The sequence below is a fragment of the Octopus bimaculoides genome, chromosome 5 (assembly GCF_046866305.1).
Source record: "Octopus bimaculoides isolate indiv1 chromosome 5, ASM4686630v1, whole genome shotgun sequence".
In the NCBI taxonomy this organism is placed as follows: domain Eukaryota; kingdom Metazoa; phylum Mollusca; class Cephalopoda; order Octopoda; family Octopodidae; genus Octopus; species Octopus bimaculoides.
The window spans coordinates 110,622,194-110,627,441 of NC_142932.1; the positions used below are offsets into that span (position 1 = coordinate 110,622,194).

At 38.7% G+C, this 5,248-nt stretch overlaps 1 protein-coding gene across 1 annotated transcript in view; it reads right to left on the reverse strand.

Moving 5' to 3' along the window:
• The window catches only part of LOC149135680 (uncharacterized), a 40,387-nt gene extending 40,082 nt beyond the window's left edge, over nt 1–305 (reverse strand). Inside the window, exon 1 of the mRNA XM_089352935.1 lies at nt 207–305. The gene's annotated coding sequence lies outside the window, so the exon portion shown is untranslated. The remainder of the gene's footprint in view (nt 1–206) is intronic.
• Between the last annotated feature and the right edge of the window lie 4,943 nt (nt 306–5,248).

The following is a 5,248-nucleotide window of genomic DNA, read 5'->3' on the forward strand; positions in this document are numbered from 1 at the left end:
TTGTCAAAAATAGCAAATGAGTAGGAAGCGTTCAATGCAACAGTTGACTGTTTACAAGTTTCTATAAAACAACAGACTATAATTAACTAGAGAAATTATTGATTAAAATGCATTGAACGCCTTCGACTCTACTATAAGATAATTGATAATGGTGATGTTATCTGGGCGGTTCAGAGGAGAAAGAATTATTTTGTAAAAGATCTTACCTGCTGAATGCAGAAACTTAGAGATGCAAATTGGAACTGAGAGAAGATAATATTAAGGTAGTTTTGCTGCGATGGTGCTCCGTGATAGGCGCGAGACATAAACTTTCAGCGCTTTTTAGCTTTTTGTACGACTATTTTTGGCGGCAATCCGTGGGGGCTGGGGCATATTCTGATGAAGCAGTGGAGGGTGGAGAGGTATTTGTGATTGATGTCTTATATCAGTTGATTTGTATTTGCATAGATGTTTTTTTTTTTTTAAATTTTTTATTTTGTTTCTTTTGTCTTTATAAGAATATATATATATATGGAGGTGAGGGTGGTAGATGAAAGGAAATAAAGAAATGGGAAAACACGTAAGAAGTGGTGGGAGCGAAGAAACAGACATGTATGTCTGTTGGTGAAATAGATGGGTTTCTGTTGATAGTTTATATGTATGAGGTGATGTCTTGTGCGTTTCTATGTAATGTTCAGTATGTGTTTGTGGGCATGTGTGTGTGTCTGTGTGTGTGTATGCACGTGTATGTGTGTTTACATCTGTGTGAGTGGGTTTGGGCTGTTTTATAGTAGATTACCATTTTTAGTGAAAGTGTGTGCTTATTTGCGATTTCGTCTCAACGGACAGATAAATGTGTTTGCGTAGGTTTACCTACGTATTCAGTGCATCTATCTGTCTGTGTGTATAGCATGACTTTATTGGATTCGGGTCGGAGTAGGGTAGCATATATGATGGGTGGAGTGTTGAAATCGTTTACAACCAATAGCAGATATAGAAGAACAAGGAAGGAAACTAATCACAAAAGAAGGTGGGTACACACTGAAGATATCACTGTGGAAAAAGCTAGGTACTACAGGATTTGCCAACTTTCTGTCTTTATTTTGTATATTTATTTTGTTTGTTTATTTATTTTCTTATTTATTTATTTACATTCTCTAAACTGTTTGGCACCGCTATCTTCTTAGTTCTATATCGGAATAAGTTTTCATCTCAATCGCACACATTTCTCTATCTCCCCTCACCTCTGCCACCAAGCGACTACACTTTCTACGCTGTCTTCATTTCCGACTTCCACCAAGTTAAGCTTCAATTTGCACAGACGTTTTCTTATTTTCTTTTGCTTTCTTTTCTTTTTTTTTTATTATATTTTATTTGTGTTTCTCTCTTTCTTTCCTTCTTTCATCCTTCCTTTCTTTTATTCTCTCTTCCATTTTTCCTTCCTTCCTTCCCCTTCTCATCCTCTTTTCCTTCCTTCCTTCCTTCCTTTCATTCTTTCTTTATTTATGCGTTATCACTCATTTGCACCACATCAGACCAAGTTTTTTTTTCTTACTTCAGATATTTTCGTTTCCTTCATATTTAAATTTTTTTCTTTTTTAAAGCAGAAAAAAAACCCCCCAAATCTTACTCTACGTTTCAAAAAAAAAAAAATGTTTTTCTTCACTTCTCTTCCGATAGTTAATGGCTCTAAAATTAATTTAAAGGCGTTTTCCAAATACACATACACCTAGTTAAGAAACGAGCACGGATTACAGGCAGGCAAGAGAAAAGAAAACACAAACATCAAATGCATCTGTACATTTTGGCACACTTCTAAGTCATCATAAACATTTCACATAAAATTATTTTACTTGTAATTTCATATCGAAAGAGCTGTGACGTTGATATCCATGTGGTGTAATAACACTGGAGAACTAAAACTAGTTATTCAGATGTAATTTGTGGCAGTTATGCGAAATGGTAATCAAATATTCAATTTATTTGAATATCAAGCTCATGTATTTATTTATTTGGCTGTTTTCTCTATCATATAACAAAGGTGGCAGGAGAAGGGATATTACAAGGAAAAATTATAGAAACTCTGGGGTGGAGGTTAGATAGAAATTGAATGAAATGAAGAGCAACATCAACAAAATATACCTATATGAGAAAGTTCCAAGAGGAGGACCACCTACTGGCATCTACTAAGAACCCCCACAGAGTCAGTATTGCTTTAACAACCGATTGCAAGTGCTCTCTTTCAGTCATAGGAGGGGGTGCTGAAAAGTTCCTGGCCTTGGGTAAAAGAAAATACAGGAGGATCAGTTAATTATGATTTTATGCAACATATTCCCTTCTCAGATTCACACACTTATTGCAGCGGTCCTTCAGATTTTCTAAAGCCTTGTAAAAGAACTAGGAGGGTTGGGCCTCCAACCAGATCTTTCACGACACCCTTAGAACCAGGAACTTTTCAGTCCTTCCCCCGCCCCCACTCGTATTCTCCAGCCGGCAGATGCATGCAGAGAGTTAGCCCACTCACTTGGGTCACGTTCATCGCTCTAACCCACCATTCAACAAATTTACCGGAAGACCACATCTTTCTCTATACCTTCATATTCCTCTACATATGGAACTTTAAGAACTCAACGAGGGCTTAACCTAAGAGGAGAGCGTCCGTCCTCAGTCCTTTCAGTCGTACTCAGCCTTCAACCAAAGCCACAAACGAGGTTTCTGGAAGTTACTCATAGTCTCCGGGCTGAAAAATTATCCGGAACAAACCAACTACGTGATTCTTCCAGGAGTTGACGCCTAAGGATTCTCTGAGAACATTGTCGTTCTTACTACTCAAAAGTTCTCTATAGAATGCTAACGTAGAATTTCCAATGATTGCATTTTCCGGCTAGTAGAAAGCTCTGAGAGCAAAACAACATTCCAAATACCAAACGCCAAGTCGTGACTTTTCGCTTGCCCCAAACTGCAGACCTGTTAAGCGGACAAGCTTTGGAAAGGCGTGCATCACAAATGGCGAATCCATCTCTTCACTGTTCAAGTATCTGTGCAGATACCTCAATCTCGATACACATCTATACATCGTCAGTCCTGGCTTACTGAATTGGTCACTCAGAAGCAGATGATGAACTTCCTGATGAATGGGTCGTATCTGGCCAAGTTACGTTTGATCAGACTGGAGCAGACATTCAAGTTTGGTCAAATAAAAACTGGGTCAAGGAAAGACAGAGGTGTCCTACACATTTGCTATTTCTGCTCGATGTTTCAGGGATAACTGACCCTTAGCCTATTTCTGGAAGTAACTGGCCACCCTGCTCGTAACCTCGTCTCAGTTTCTATCCACCTGAGCGTCTGGTCTGAACCTGACTTCAAGCAACCTTATAACAAAACCAAAGACACATTACAAAGATAAATTACAGAAACGGTAGGAGTTTTCGTAGAATCGTTACCAGAAAGAACAGGCATGAAAAGCAACAGTATACAAAAACATCAAATGAGATGCACCAGGAGGAGGAAAGCTACCAAACGCCATTCAAGGAAGCCATAAATACTGGGAAAGCTCTGACTCTCAAGAAGTGCTTTATCCCAGCTGTGTTCTCCTGCCTACAAGCTAAGAGTGGGAGCATTCAATTCAAGAGGGTCATTCTTGTCAATTTCACTCGCTTTTCAGTAAATTCACTCTTTCTCCCTCCATCCCTCCCTCTTTCTTTCCTCCCTTCTTTCTTTCTTCTTTTCTTTTTTCTGCTTCCCTCTCTTTTGCCAGGCCTTTTGCGATATCCTTAAAGCCAGGAACTTCTCAGCACCCCTCCTCTGTGTGTGTGTGTGTGTGTGTGTGTGTGTGTGTGTGTGTGTGTGTGTGTGTGTGTGTGTGTGTGTGTGTGTGTGTGTGTGTGAATATATAGTATTGCAAGAGTTGTGTATTGGCTTCAAATTTTGACACAGGACGTAAAGAAGTTTGGGGGAGAAGTTACATCGATCCCAGACCTCGAAAGTACGAAAGGCAAAGGAATTGGAACTTAGAGCGTGAGGACGGGTGAACTGCTGCTGTGCTAACGACTCTGTCAGCTCTCTGCTTTTGTTGTAGTAAAATATGAAACAATTCGTTTTTAATGGTTGAACTTGAAGTAGAGAAATTATAAATGATAACGTGTAAATATTTATTTCTAAAAAGCCCTTTGGAGAAAAAAGTGAAAGGTTGCTTATATCTGATCCCCGAAGTGTCAATGTTGTGTACAGGTTTGTATTCATACAATTTGGTTCATACCTCCTAAAAATTGCTGGCGTTGAATTATTCCTTGTCAAAAGCAGACAGCACTTCCTATGTGCTCAATCTCAAGGAAGATATTGAATGGCACTCAAATTCTGAAGGAAAACCTCCCGAACCAACGTGTGCAGAAACAGTGAGAGAAACCATTTCGTCTAACAGAATGCATAAACTGACTTACCGAACCATTGCCACTGCACTATTTGAAGATAAATTCTATTGCAACTAGCTTCAAATATAACCTCTTCCAAATATCGATGTTCGAACACTGAATATTTTCACTTTTTTAAAAACTGATCAGTGCTCTATTGATACTAGTTACATATAAAAGCTATCAGTGATTATCTAAAGAAGTGGCGCTTGTCGGAATATTTCTTCACAAAATAATTCAAGTCCGAGCAGATCGGACGCTAGATCCCAAAATTTTTGTTAATATTGTGTCCAAAATTAAGGTGGCGAGCTGGCTGAATCGTTTGCACGCCGGGCAAAAGGCTTAGCAGCATTTCGTCCATCCTCATGTTCTGATTTCAAATTCCGCCGAGGTAGACTCTGCCTTTCAACGGTTAGGTGTTGATAGAGTAAGTACCAGTTGATCATTGAGGTCTATGTAATCGACTTACCCGGCTCCCCTGAAATTCCTGGCTTTGTGCCACAGTTTTGAAACCAATATCGCGACTAAAATTATTGAATACATCTTATTTTACCACAGTTAGATGTTTACCAAAGGGTTTCTCATTAACCAGGACCCCTGCAACCAACTCCAACGAGTTAGCACACTTTTCAAAATTGAAATTTTGACACACCCCCTTATCAGGCTCGCAATGTCTAATTTCACATTCTCTGTACAAGAAACTAGTAACTAGACATTTGTCTGAAGTTAGGGGCTCCGGAATGCGAATAAGTCTCACAAGTAGAAGGGTTTTGATTCGAAAATCGATTACTCAACATTTATTAAAACGTTATTTAATAAGAAAAAAAATCTTTTACTGAGATAAAAAAGTTTTTTTTTTT